Source organism: Muntiacus reevesi, chromosome 20 (genome assembly GCF_963930625.1).
Source record: "Muntiacus reevesi chromosome 20, mMunRee1.1, whole genome shotgun sequence".
NCBI classification, from domain to species: Eukaryota; Metazoa; Chordata; class Mammalia; order Artiodactyla; family Cervidae; genus Muntiacus; species Muntiacus reevesi.
In genome coordinates, this window is record NC_089268.1 from 31,770,347 (window position 1) to 31,785,267 (window position 14,921).

At 39.9% G+C, this 14,921-nt stretch overlaps 6 non-coding genes across 6 annotated transcripts; 3 read left to right on the forward strand and 3 right to left on the reverse strand.

Moving 5' to 3' along the window:
- The first annotated feature begins 759 nt into the window (after positions 1 to 759).
- TRNAQ-CUG (transfer RNA glutamine (anticodon CUG)) lies at positions 760 to 831 on the forward strand. The gene has a single exon. It is a non-coding gene; the product is annotated as a tRNA-Gln (tRNA).
- Positions 832 to 6,543: 5,712 nt separating this feature from the next.
- On the reverse strand, positions 6,544 to 6,615 carry TRNAM-CAU (transfer RNA methionine (anticodon CAU)). Its single transcript has one exon. It is a non-coding gene; the product is annotated as a tRNA-Met (tRNA).
- An 874-nt stretch (positions 6,616 to 7,489) lies between these two features.
- Positions 7,490 to 7,562, reverse strand: TRNAV-AAC (transfer RNA valine (anticodon AAC)). Its single transcript has one exon. It is a non-coding gene; the product is annotated as a tRNA-Val (tRNA).
- A 2,506-nt stretch (positions 7,563 to 10,068) lies between these two features.
- On the reverse strand, positions 10,069 to 10,142 carry TRNAT-AGU (transfer RNA threonine (anticodon AGU)). The gene has a single exon. It is a non-coding gene; the product is annotated as a tRNA-Thr (tRNA).
- Positions 10,143 to 12,454: 2,312 nt separating this feature from the next.
- On the forward strand, positions 12,455 to 12,526 carry TRNAA-AGC (transfer RNA alanine (anticodon AGC)). The gene has a single exon. It is a non-coding gene; the product is annotated as a tRNA-Ala (tRNA).
- Positions 12,527 to 13,071: 545 nt separating this feature from the next.
- On the forward strand, positions 13,072 to 13,154 carry TRNAL-UAA (transfer RNA leucine (anticodon UAA)). Its single transcript has one exon. It is a non-coding gene; the product is annotated as a tRNA-Leu (tRNA).
- The last annotated feature ends 1,767 nt before the right edge of the window (positions 13,155 to 14,921 follow it).

Here is a 14,921-nt window from a genome sequence, read left to right on the forward strand (position 1 = left end):
TTCCAAGCATGTTTAATTCAGTTTTCCTTAAACGTCAGTGTCTCATCTGCAACTCTGGTAAATCTTTCCATAAGGCATCAGCAAAAGAGGTAAATCAGTTCAGTTCACTTGCTCAGTCCTTTCGACTCTCTGCCACCCCATGGAATGTAGCACGCCAGCCTTCCCTGTCTATCACCAACTCCCGGACCTTGCTCAAACACATGCCCATCGAGTCCGTGATGCCATCCAACCATCTCATCCTCTGTCATCCCTTTCTCCTTCTGCTTTCAATCTTTCCAGCATCAGGGTCTTTTCCAATGAGTCAGTTCTTTGCATCAGGTGGCCAAAGTGTTGGAGCTTCAGCTTACCACCCTAGAAAAAGACGATTTTCCATGAAGTAATAGAATCTGAGAGTGAAGGGTGAAAGACACCAGGTCTCTGACTCAGATTATTCATCTGTAAAATAGCAACAATTATCCCCATCTCGTAGGACAACTGTGAGCCTTGGGTGAAGTAACAGTACAAAACGGTTGTCATGAAACCGAGCACTCCGTGGGAATGGGTGGGTGGAGAGGAGAATTCCTAACATTAGGGAGGCAATGTTTTCCAGTAGAGTCTGGCTTAGAAGATAGATACAGGCATGTGACAGGTAAGGGTTCATGACTTAATCCTAGAGGAGGAAATGCAGAATTTATTTCTACCCTTTAGAAAACCGCATCAAGGGTCTTAGGGAGGAAGAATTACATCATCAAAGAATTTAGCAGAACTTTATTAAGAGTAGGCCCCATGGTGTAATGGTTAGCACTCTGGACTCTGAATCCAGTGATCCGAGTTCAAATCTCGGTGGGACCTACAGAAGTATATTGAGTATACTTTTAAACGATGCTAGCATATATCAAATTGCTCTTGGGTACCAATGGATAAAATTCAGCGATGGACTGGACTATTTTGATGTTCAAATTTTACCAATTTCATTATGAAAATGTTGGCAATTATCTTCTTTAGGACGATTTAAACTTATGAAGAAACAATTTAGAGGACCACTGGAAGGCAATGTGAGAGCATCAGAATATTATGACAATTCATAAAGACTCTAAGAAATGAAGATAGCTTAAGGATACTGTCCTAGGTTAAAACAATGAAGTGATAAACCAAAGCAGCTCCCTCACCATCATCTCATTCTTAGACCCATTATTTCTAATTTTCAGGTAGATTTTTTTCTTATGTGAATTTGCCATTTAAGATCGCTTACTTTTTTTGTAGGCTTTCACCAAAGCATATTTTTACTAAGCCGTAGTTGCTCAAACATTTCTTATGCTACAGTTTCCAAGTAAATAATTTTTTCTTCTGAGTTTTCTTATTAATTGCAACTGCATGCTTTATTATTTTATATTTTGTAGTTAAATCACTAATCAATCTGAAATGTGATTTGTTACTTGTTGAAGGTAAATGTTCATCTCTATTTTCTGCCATAGGCAGTTAGTTATGTCATCACAGTTTATTTTAAAATTATCTTTGCCTACCTACTGAATTGAAATATCAACTTTGTCACTTATTAATGTCTATATAATTTTATCTATTTCGTAAATTTATTTCCCTTTACGTATACTTATGACAATGCTAGGATCTTCTGATTAGATTTTCTTTTAATACATTTCACTGCCCATAAAGCATTCTCCTAGGGCATTTGACATTTTAAAGTGAAGGGAAATAAGAAGATAAAGAAGGGGAGGTTGGAGATTCAAATAATGTTTCATTGTGTAATTTCAAGCTTCTGGTAAAAGTTGAGAACACATTGAATAAGCATAGATATAAACCAGATATCCTGGAGTACAGAAATCTCAGGAGTTAGGTTTCAGTCCTTTGGATCTCTATTTAGTTATCTTACTTATGTAAAGGTGCTGGTGCCATTAAAAACTGTCTTTTCCTTGGTGAACCCTGCAGGCTTTGAAGAGATCCAGAAAATAAAACTTATAGGTCATATAGGTTTCAGCATTTGTTTGAGATATCTAAGATGTGATAAAGCATAGTTTCCCTCTTTCAGTGAATCTATAAGCCATGCTATGTAAGGCCACCCAAGATGGATGGGTCATGGTGGAGAGTTCTGACAAAACATGGTCCACTGGAGAGGGCAATGGCAAACCACTTCAGTATTCTTGCCTTGAGAACCCCATGAAAAGCAGGAAAAGGCAAAAATACAGGACACTAAAAGATGAACTCCCCAGGTTGGTAGGTGCCCAATATGCTACTGGAGATCAGTGGAGAACTAACTCCATTAAGAATGAAGAGACTGAACCAAAGCAAAAACAACACCCAGCTGTGAATGTGACGTGATGAAAGTAAAGTCTGATGTTGCAAAGAGCAATATTGCAGAGGAACCTGGAATCAAGGCAAATTGGAAGTGGTCAAACAGGACAAGGCAAGAGTGAACATTGACATTTTAGGAATCAGCAAACTAAAATGGACTGGAATGGGTGAATTTAACTCAGATGATCCTTATATCTACTACTGTGGGCAAGAATCCCTTGGAAGAAATGGAGTAACCATCATAGTCAATGAAAGAGTCCACAATGCGGTACCAGGATGCAATTTCAAAAACAACAGAATGATCTCTGTTCATTTCCAAGGCAAACCATTCAATATCATAGTAATCCTAGTCAATGCCCGGACCAGTAATGCTGAAGAAGCTGAAGTTGAACGGTTCTATGAAGACCTACAAGACCTTCTAGAACTAACACCCCAAAAAAGATATCCTTTTTATCATAGTGGAGTAGAAGGCAAAAGTAGGAAGTCAAGAGATACCTGGAGTAACAGGCAAATTTGGCCTTGGAGTACAAAATGAAGCAGGGCAAAGGCTAACAGAGTTTTGCCAAGAGAACGCACGCACTGGTCAAAGCAAACACCACTCTTCCAACAACACAAGACAGGACTCTACACATGGACATCACCAGATAGTCAACACCGAAATCAGATTGATTATATTCTTTGCAACCAAAGATGGGGAAGCTCTATGCAGTCAACAAAAGCAAGATCAGGAGCTGACTGTGGCTCAGATCATGAACTCCTTATTGCCAAATTCAGATTTAAACTGAAGAAAGTAGGGATAACCACTAGACCATTTAGATATAACCTAAATCAAATCCCTTATGATTATGCAGTGGAAGTGACAAATTCAAGGGATTAGATCTGATAGAGTGCCTGAAGAACTAGGGATGGAGGTTCATGACGTGGTACAGGAGGCAGTGATTGAGACCATCCCCAAGAAAAAGAAATGCAAAAAGGGAAAATGGCTGTCTGAGGATGCCTTACAAACAGCTATGAAAAGAGGAGAAGTGAAAGGCAAAGGAGAAAAGGAACGATATTCCCATTTGAATGCAGAGCTCCAAAGAATAGCAAGGAGAGATAAGAAAACCTTCCTCAGTGATCAATGCAAAGAAATAGAGGAAAACAATAGAATGGGAAAGACTAGAGATCTCTTCAAGAAAATTAGATATCAAGGGAAGTTTTCATGCAAAGATGATCACAATAAAGGACAGAAATGGTAAGGAACTAACAGAAGCAGGAGATATAAGAGGTGGCAAGAATACATAGAAGAACTATACATAAAAGATCTTCACAACCCAGATAAATATGATGGTGTGATCACTCACCTAGAGCCAGACATCCTGGAATGTGAAGTCAAGTGGGCCTTAGGAAGCATCATTACAAAACACAGCTAATGGAGGTGATAGAATTCCAGTTGAGCTATTTCAAATCCTAAAAGATGATGCTGTGAAAGTTCTGCACTCAATATGCCAGCAAATCTGAAAAACTCAGCAGTGGCCACAGGACTGGAAAACGTCAGTCCTCATTCCAATCCCAAAGAAGGGCAATGCCAAAGAGTGCTCAAACTACCGCACAATTGCACTCATCTTACACGCTAGTAAAGGAATGCTCAAAATTTTCCAAGCCAGGCTTCAACAGTACGTGAACTGTGAACTTCCAGATGTTCAAGTTGGATTTAGAAAAGGCAGAGGAACCAGAGATCAAATTGCCAACGTCTGTTGGATGATTGAAAGAGCAAGAGAGTTCCAGAAAAACATCTACTTCTGCTTTACTGACTATGCCAAAGCCTTTGACTGTGTAGATCACAACAAGCTGTGGAAAATTCAAGAGATGGGAATACCAGACCACCTGACCTATACTCTGAGAAGTCTGTATGCAGGTCAAGAAGCAACAGTTAGAAATGGACATGGAACAACAGACTGGTTCCAAATAGGTAAAGGAGTATGTCAATGCTGTATATTGTCATCCTACTTATTTAACTTATATGCAGAGTACATCATGAGAAATGCTGGACTGGATAAAGTGCATGCTGGAATCAAGATTGCTGGGAAAAATATCAATAATCTCAGATATGCAGATGACCACCCTTATGGCAGAAAGCAAAAAAGAACTAAAGAGCCTCTTGATGAAAGTGAAACAGGAGAGTGAAAAAGTTGACTTAAAACAACATTCAAAAAACTAAGATCATGGCATCCTGTCCCATCACTTCATGGCGAATAGATGGGGAAACAGTGTAAACACTGACCAACTTTATTTTTTGGGCTCCAAAATCACTACAGATGGTGACTGCAGCCATGAAATTAAAAGACGCTCACTCCTTGGAAGAAAAGCTATGACCAACCTAGACAGCATATTAAAAAGCAGAGACATTACTTTGCCGACAAACGTCTGTCTGGTCAAAGCTATTGTTGTTCCAGCAGTCATGTATGGATGTGAGAGTTGGACTATAAAGAAAGCTGAGCGCCAAAGAATTGATACTTTTGAACTATGGTGTTGGAGAAGACTCTTTAGAGTCCCTTGGACAGCAAGTCCCTCCTAAAGGAAATCAGTCTTGAATATTCATTGGAAGGACTGATGCTGAAGCTGAAACTCCAATACTTTGGCTACCTGATGTAAAGAACTGACTCATTGGAAAAGACCCTGATGCTGGAAAGGCAGAAGGTAGGGGGAGAAGGGGATGACAGAGGATGAGATGGTTGGGTGGCATCACCAACTCAGTGGACATGAGTTTGAGTAAACTCTGGGAGCTGGTGATGGACAGGGAGGCCTGGAGTGCTGTAGTTCATGGGGTCGCAAATAGTCAGACATGACTGAGTGACTGAACTGAAAGCATAGTTTACGCAAATAAAGCCAAGGGTTCAATCTCTGGGGAACATCTCTTGATTTCTATGAGCCACACTTCAAGGACAGTCTGTGACTCTCCTATTTATTTCTCTCTTCCACTGTTTCCTGTTCCTTCTTTATTTCTCCCACCAGCCCTGTTTTGGGTTGGCCAAAAACTTCATTCTGATTTTTCCACAATGTCTTAATGAAGGTTTTGGACAACCCAATACTTCAGGTACCCCAGAACTATTACTACACTTTTAGATAGCCAGTTTCACTGGTCTATCTTTGCTGTTTTCTGTTCAAAAGGGAAAACACATATGTTTTCCTGACTCCCCTTCCTTCTTGAAAAAAATATAGCATATTATAATCTTCATCTGTACGTCCCCTCGCATAAGTAACAGTATCTCTTGTAAATCACTCCATATCTTTTCTGCAGCTGCATGGTACTTCTCCTCTGAGTCTATATGTCTCAGTTTATTCAACAAATCTCCTGTGCCTGGACATTTTCAGTTAAAAGTGCTTTTAGGGGAATATGCAAGCAAAATAAGTTAAAAATGGTTGGTTTTGCCGAATCAGAACATATTCATCAGTGAAGTAAAGGAATGAAACAGGTCCACCTCCTGCAAATTGTTATTAATATATTTTCTTTTGATATTTTCCTCTGTGAATTCTCACTGCTTAGAAGAATTTATATTTTCTTATCATATATAGTCACTCATTTAAATTATTTAAATTAGACATTTTCTCTCAATTTCTTTTGCAAATATATCAGTAAAACTATTTTTCTGCTAGTTTCTCCATGGAATTCTGATGCACAAAAAACTTTTAAATGTAGTCTACTGTTTTCTATCATTCCACATGCAAGATTTTTGCTTCTTTTTCTCGTAACATTCCCATGAATCCAGTTTATGTAAGTATGAACAGGGATAGTGTATAAAAGGTGTCTTCTCAATTATTGTAACATAAATTACTTCAGAGAAGAGTTCACAGTATGTTTCTATTAATTTGAACGTTATAAATCATGCCTAAGAATGAACAAAAGAGTGAAAGGAACCTGAAACCACCCCCCCCTCCACTCAAGTAAAAAGGCAATATAGGTTTTTAGCAACCAATGATCTCAGGCAAAATATCAATGTTTTTTCTTTGAGTGTAAGAAAATGTGCAAGAAAATAAAAAATTATATCCTACCTCAGTGTATAGTCTCTGGAACACAAAAAGTTAATTTGTTGGAAATAAACATGAAACTTGTCAACTCTTCCTCTAAAGATAAGACTTGCCTCTAATCTTTTGAACGAGAAGGAAATTGTGCAGTCATTTAAGGAGAAAAAAGGAAAACTTTAAAGCCTAAATGAAGTTTAGAAAATCAAATACACTCTCTCAAGAGACCGTGTGTTGGAGACGTCACAAAAGTTCTAGCAGAGGATGGTTTCGATCCATCGACCTCTGGGTTATGGGCCCAGCACGCTTCCGCTGCGCCACTCTGCTCCGGTTTAGCCTCTGCTTGTCCTCTTCCTTACCATATTAAAGATCAGCTACTTTGTCAGAATACATATATTTTTCTCCCTATTTGCTTGGTCTCAGATCAATTTCCCCAAGAATTAAATGACCTCAGTACTCCCCTCCACGTTGCACTTTACCAATCTGCCAATCATCCGACATCTTCCTTTCAGCAGCTGCTCTGAGCTCAGAGGAGGAACCTCGAAACAAGACGAGCAAAGCCCCCGAAGTCCTTCCTTACGGATAACCGAGGAAGGCATGAATTCAGACTTGAGGAGAAAGGATATTAACTAGCTCGCTCTGTTTCCCGTCCTCAAGAAAGTTTCCCTAAGCAAACTAGAAGCAGCATTTCCATATATTGATTAATAACTGCCGTTTTCAGCTTCCCAGGCACCTGGTTTGCCCTCCCAGGCCTCTGCCCTTGGCTTCATGCAAAGGGGCTTCGTATCCCTTTGAGGCCATGTCTTCACATAGTTTTCTCTCGTCCTCAGCGAAGACCAAAGGCCTGGAGAGAAACCTCTGACGCCTTTCATCCTGTGCTCCGTCTGCCTAATAACTTCCTCAACTTTCCTCTTGCTTTTTTCACCATCTTCCTTCTGTTCCTTCAGGAGTTTCTCTGTCTTCATTAAATACGTGTTTTCCTCGTCCCAGAACAGGTAGGGTATTGGTTAAGGAATAACTTCTCTGTAAACCTCAAGAGAGAATCTGAATGAAAACACTCCGCTGACGGTTCTCAGTTGTCAGTGCGAATTTCATTGTGGCTTGGTACTTTGTTCTTGTTCTTGCTACGGAGGAAGGGTCCTGTGTTTAAAGATAAACAAAGATACCATGTGGTCAATTGGAAACCTCAAACAAAAGCTGATGTTTCCGCCCGGTTTCGAACCGGGGACCTTTCGCGTGTTAGGCGAACGTGATAACCACTACACTACGGAAACAACGCTGCTTAACCCTGTTTTTTTCGTCAGGATGGATGAAAGCATGTGTATAATCCAGGGCTATTTACCAAAATATCCAGTGATCTTTAGTCGAGAGAATAGAAACTTTCCAAGTGCTCATCTGCAATTGCCTAGGTCTGTTAGCGTGACAAACTATAACGCAACAAGAAAGAAAGTCTATAACGTATAGGAATGAACTTCACAGACCTGCAGACCAAAAGAAACCACGCGCAAAAGAGAATGTATTCTATGATGCCAATTGCTTACATTACAGCGTAGACAAGAAGCTTTTGCATTGTTAGGAGTCAGAAAAGTGGTCCCCTGGGAGTAGGTAGAGTGGGTAGTTACTAGAAAGTTCTGGGAATATTGTTGATACGCCTGCTGGTTACCGAGAGGTGGTCAATTTGTGTAGAATCAGGAAAATATTTTTATACTGGGAGGTGGGGTTATTTATTGAAGAAAGTGGGGAGTGCCAGTTGTGGGGACTGGCTAAGCAAGTTGCAAATCCATAGGGCAGGCACTCAGGTAAGACTGGCAATCAGGAAGGGCAGGCAGGAAGCAATAGAAAAATTATCAATGAAACCAAAATTTGGCTCTTTGAAAAGTTCAACAAATTTGACAAATGTTTAGCTAGATTTACAAAGAAAAACATAAAGAAGATATTCAAATCACTAAAATTAGAAATGCACGTGGGGATATTACTACAGATTTTGCACAAATAAAAGTATTACAAGCCAACACTATGGAAAATTGTATGACTGCATATTGGATAACCTAAAGTGAAATGGACAAATTCCCAGAAACACGCAATTTACCAAATCTGAAACATGAAGAAAGATATTTTGACAGACCGACCTATAACTGTTAAGTATATTGAAGCAGTAATCAAATGATTACAGCAAAGAAAAGTCCAACCTAGACGTTTTCACTGGTGGATTCTACCAAACATTTAAAGAATTAACACAGTCCCTCTCAAACTCTTCCAAAAAATTGAAAAGAATGGAACATAACTCATTCTATGAAGACTGCATTCCGTTAATATCAAAACCATTAGAAGAAAACTGCAGATTAATATCCCTGATGAACATAGATGCAAAAATCCTCAACGAAATGTTAGCAAACTGAATACAGCAACATATTATACACCACAACCAAATAAGATACATTCCTGGAATGTAAGCAAGGTTTAACATATTAACCAAATGAAGGAAAAAAGAACAGGATCATCTCAATAGATGCAGAAAAAGCATTTGACAACATTCTTTCATGATAAAAAAAAAAATCAATAAACTAGGAATAGCAGGAAACTATTTTATCTTCATGATAAAAGTCATTTATCAAGAAGTCACAGTTAGCATCTTCAATGGTGAAAAAGTGTAAGCTTTTTCTCTAATACCTGGAACAAGACGTAGGTGTTCACTTTTACTACATCTATTCAGCATAGTACTATCAATTCTAGCCAGGACAAGCAGGCAAGAGAAAGATATAATGTCATATATAGAAAGTGCTGAGGATTTTACACACACACACACACACACACACATTAGAGCTAATAAAAGAATTCAGCAAAATTGAAAGATACAAAATTCAACATACAAAAATCAGTTGCATGTTTATTCACTTACAATGAACAATCCAAAACAAATTAAGAAACGTTCCTTTTACAATTGCATCAACAAGAATGAAATGTTTAGGAATGAACTTAATCAAGGTGGAGGAAGAGGTTTACACTGAAAACTAAAAAACTTTAGAAAAAGAAAAAAAAAGATATTAAGATATCAGTGACTAGAAAGATATCTGTATTCATGAATTGTAAGACTAATATGGTTATAATGTCAATAAAGCCCAAAGTGATCTGCAGTTTCAATACAATCCCTATCAAAATCCCAATTTTTTTAGAGATTAAAAAAAAATTCATCCTAAAATTAACATTGACTCTTGTGGAACCCCCAAATAGCCTAAAAGATCTTAAAAAAGAAGAATACATTTGGAGCCCCCTCACTTCCTAATCTCACAACTTACTTTGAATCTACAGTAACCAAATCCATGTGGTCCTGACCAGAAATAAAGACCAGTGAAATAGAATAGAGACCCCACAAGTAGATTCTTGTATATATGATCAGTTGGCTTTTGACAAGAGTGCCAAGACCATTCAATGGAGAAATTACAGTCTTTTCAACTAATGGTGCTAGGAAAACTGTTTATCTACTGAAAGAATTAAAGGTGAACTTCCTTAAAATTTTAAAACTTGCTCTGTGAAAGATAATTTAACAAAGAATGAAAAGACAAGACAGAAAAATTATTTGCAAGTGACACATCTGAAAAACGACTGTTACTCAAAATGTTATTGTAATACTCAACCAGAAAACAACCCATTAACTTTCTAACTCCTGCTTCTTTGCTTGTCTTCAAAATATCTTCTCTAGCAGCCTTTGAAGATTGATGGTCTGAGGCCATGGAGTTTGCTTTTAAGGGTTTTGCCTTATGAAAGAAGCCAAGAAGAGGAAGGCCTCGCTGGGATTCGAACCCAGGATCTCCTGTTTACTAGACAGGCGCTTTAACCAACTAAGCCACGAAGCCCTCACAGTAAAAACCGTCAGTATGTGTTGTTTTTCATTTCAGTGGTTTCGCGAGCTTTAAGAAGTACATTTGGACAGGAATCCCTTCTAGGAATGGAAATTTGATCTGACCAGGGATTCAAAATCAGAATTGAACAGCCAAAGGACTTGAGGGGGCCATTTCTTTTCATGAATTTATCAAAAAGAAAGATCTGGTTGTGGACCGAGGCAGTTCGAACAGTCCAAGTAAAGATTGAAAAGAAAGTGAAAGTCTCACGGACTGAAATTCTCCAAGCCAAAATCCTGGAGTGGATAGCCGTTCCTTCTCCAGGGGATCTTTCCAACCCAAATGTCTCCCACATTGCAGACGGATTCTTTACCAGCTGAGCCACAAGTAAAAATTGGACTTCCCCAGAAACTTGAACAGTTGTCCTTGGACCCTCTTTGCTTATCTAATACAACTGACACGATCCTTTCATTGTGGGGTTTCTCTTGGTTACCTGAGAGACTTTCACACATTAGGTGTTCAATATTAATTCATTCTATTCCAACTTGTGCTTCCGGATTTCATTTCAGCTCTGTCTCCTCTAGATACATAAATTTCCTATTTGGGAGCTTACTTCATGGATTCTTAAATTCCCCATGACAACTTTCAGCACTCCAAATGACTGTTGCCATTTAAGACGATGTTAGGATTACCTGGGAGTCCTTGGTAAAATTAAGATTCTTGGAATCTATCCTATTTATTAAAGGAGCATCGAAAGAGATGTTCTGGAATCTGCATTTGTAATAAGTCTTCCGGGGGATACTTTTGAGTGCAAAGATTGGATTCCCCATTGTCACAAGTGCTGTCTTTTCTGGAAGCACTTGAAGTTCTAGTCTTTCTGTCTGTAGCCAGCAGTACCTGAACTGAGAGCTTCCAGATGTACAGGCTGGGTTTCAAACAGGCAGATGAACCAGAGATCAAATTGTCAACATTTATTGGATCATAGCATTAAAAAAAAAAAATCTACTTCTGCTTCATTGATTACTACCATTGACTACTACCATTGACTGTGTGGATCGCAAATAACCGAGGAAAATTCTTAAAGAGATGGGAGTACCAGACCACCTGGAGAGCAGAGTAAAAAAAAAAAAAAAAAAAACTGGTTTGAAACTCAACATTAAAAAAATTAAGATCATGGCATCCGGTCCCATCACTTCAGGATAAATATACGGGAAACAGTGGAAGCAGTGACAGATTTTGTTTTCTTGGGCTGTAAAATCACTGTGTACGGTGACTGCAGCCACGAAATTAAAAGATGCTTGCTCCTCGGAAGGAAAGTTATGACAAACAGCATGTTAAAGAGCAGACACTACTTTGCCGACAAAGGTCCATACAGTCAAAGCTTTGGTTTTTCCAGTAGTCGTGTATGGATGTGAGAGATGTACGATAAAGAAAGCTGGGCGCCGAAGAATTAATGTTTTCGAACTGCGATGCTGGAGAAGACCCTTGAGAGCCCCTTGGGCAGCAAGAAGATCAAACCAGTCAATCCTAAAGGAAATCAACCCTGAATATTCATTGGAAGGACTGATGCTGAAGCTGAAACTCTAATACCTTAGCCTCCTGATGCAAAAAGCTGACACATTGGGGGGAAAAACCCTGATGCTGTGAAAGACTGAGGGCAGAAGAGCAAGGGGGCAGCAAAAGATAAGTTGGTTAGGTAGCATCAGTGGACATGAATTTGAGCAGACTCCGGAAGATAGAAAAGGACAAGGAAGCCCGGCGGGCTGCAGTCCATGGAGTGGCAAAGAGTAGGACACGACTCAGGGACTGAGCAACAACCACAGCCTATACCTAGCCCAATGTGTTTCTTTTATGGACATATTGGGCTGTCAGTGAAAGCATTTTGCCATTAAAATCAAAGTCACGAATTTGAACTGCCTCTGGGTTCACTGCTGCTGCTGTTGCTGCTGCTGCTGCTGCTAAATCGCTTCAGTCGTGTCCGACTCTGTGCGACCCCATAGACGGCAGCCCACCAGGCTCCCCCGTCCCTGGGATTCTCCAGGCAAGAACACTGGAGCGGGTTGCCATTTCCTGGGTCCCCTAGTGATTCCCAAATGTAATCCCAAAGTGAGCTCGTTTCAATATAGTGTCTTTTGGGCCCCAGTCTCTTGTCATGCGATGGGGGGTTGAATTCAGCAGGCAGACCCCTAATCTCTTCAGGGAAAACTGAGACAGCGCCCTCGGTAGAGGTACCCGAGAAACCTTGTACTTGGCGTTAGGGTGGTAATTTCTGCTACTCTCTGGCCTCCTGCCCCTCGTATGTTCCTTTTCGGCTTTCAGTGGGACACGGGGGTGTAGCTCAGTGGTAGAGCGCGTGCTTAGCATGCACGAGGCCCCGGGTTCAATCTCCGGCACCTCCATTTGGGAGTTTTCGACCTCCACTTCTGGAGTTTACAACAGCTACTGATGAGTAGGCATCAACTAAAGAGTTTTGTGATACTCTCGTAGTCCTTCTTTTCTTAGGCTTCCCTGGTGTGTCAGCATTAATGAATGCGAATTCTCCAATTCAGATGATTCCGGTTCGATCCCTGGGACGGGATTCCCTGGCGAAGGAACTAGCAACCCACTCCTGTCTTCTTGCCTGGAAATCTCGTGGACAGGAAAGCCTGGAGGGAAACAGTACATGGGGTCGCAAAAGAGTCGGACGCGACTTAGCAACTAACAACAACAACTTGAGGAAAGACAAGCATTTCTCTGGATTTGAGGTGATCTAGTGAGAGCGGACAGGAAAAAGTGAGCGGTTTCAGAAAGCACAGAGAGCTTGCTGTGTTTTCTCAGTCATAATCCTCCTCATACTTTGATGCAATTGCACAAAGCCAAAAATAACTCAGTATTTTCTTAAATGCACAGCACAATACATTGGTTCTATTTTAAAAAAATAATTGCAGAACACTGGTCCTCAGCAACCGGGATGGCCGAGTGGTTAAGGCGTTGGACTTAAGATCCAATGGGCTAGTGCCCGCGTGGGTTCGAACCCCACTCTCGGTAGGCGAAATTTTGCTCTTCTAAATCTTTCCTGAGAGAATACTGGCCTTTAGAAATAAACTTGATAGATTACATATCTGTTTTTCTGTCCATTTGTGTAAACACTGCTTGTCTTCAAACCTAAATAAATTGCTTCAGTAGGCAGTATTAAGTGTGTGAATTATTTCCCTGCACACTTCTATTAGATTGCCATCATAGGAAAACCGACCAAATCAACAACCTGCCTAAAGAGATGTAAATACTTCAGCTCTGAGTTCCAAGAGAAATGGAAATTTGGACCCCATCTGCTCTTCAGGCAATAGTGAAAAAAAGTTCGCTGTAGCCCCCAGGGAAGTGAGGAGGATTCTCATTGTTTCCAAAGCGTCCTACTGTGAAAGCTCAACTCTGCCTGGGCTGTCACTCCAACTCACTCTGGAAAGCATGGTTGATTCCTCAAAAGCAGAATACAAGTGTTTTCTTCTATTTTGTTTTCCCAGTTTGAAATGTAAAAATATGGTCTCGGACTGCAAGGAGATCCAACCAGTCCATCCTAAAGGAGATCAGTCCTGGGTGTTCATTGGAGGGACTGATGTTGAAGCTGAAATCCAATACTTTGGCCACCTGATGCAAAGAGCTGACTCATTTGAAAAGACCCTGATGCTGGGAAAGATTGAGGGCAGGAGGATAAGGGGACAACAGAGGATGAGAGGGTTGGATGGCATCACCGACTCGATAGACATGAGTTGGGGTGGACTCGAGGAGTTGGTGATGAACAGGGAGGCCTGCCTGGCAGGCTGCAGTTCATGGTGTCTCAGAGTCTGACACGACTGAGTGACTGAACTGACTGACTGAGTGGAGTTTTTATTTACACTTCTCTTGTGGTGGTGTTATTGAACATCTTTTATGTTTAAGAGCCATGTGTACTTCCTTCTCTGTTTTTTAATATCTTGGAAACATTTTTCTTCATGATTGCTGGGTCTTTCTCTTTTGATTTGTAGAAAGTTCTTTAAATGAGTCGATTAAGTCATGTTTTGATATGTAACAAGCAGTTCATTTGCACTGTGTGGCAGTTTTGGACACTGCAGACTTTGGACTATGAGGGTGAAGTTATCAGTCTTTACTTTTGGTTTTATGTCTAACTTGGATATGCCTTTTCCCTATACAAGATCAACAAGAGTAACAACTCATTTCTTCTAGAATGTTCATTACTTCTTTTTAAACTTAGATCTCTGATATATTTTAATTTTTTTCTGACCTAATATGTGAGGTATCGGTCCAACTCTACTTTATTTCCAGCACATTACCAGTGAACTCAGCACCATTACTGAATACCCATATTATCTCCAACAATTGAAATTCCAGCATATTAAATTCTATTCTCTTTAAAATTCAGAGGACCAGAAGTCTGGCATCTTCAAGATGATTTGAAAGAGCATGGACTTTAAAACTTAACAATCATATACTCTAATTCTGGCTTTCCCACCAACTCTCTGAGCCTCAGTTTCTTCTTGTGTTAAATGGGGTAATAATCCCTACTTCATGGAAGACAGTCGAAGAGTGAAAAGATAATATATTAAGAAGGGTTGGCAAATTAGGAAGGGCTCTCTGCCACTCTGAATACCCATATTATCTTTGCCATTCTGCAGGTTAGTTTCCTTCCTCTTTAGAAGAAACTCACACTCTTCCTTTAAAGCAGTCTTTAAAAGAAAACCAGAAATCAGATAAAATTTTTCCTGATAGTTAAATTGCCTATGTTTTGAGATCAAACACCTAGATTCCACATTTCATAGT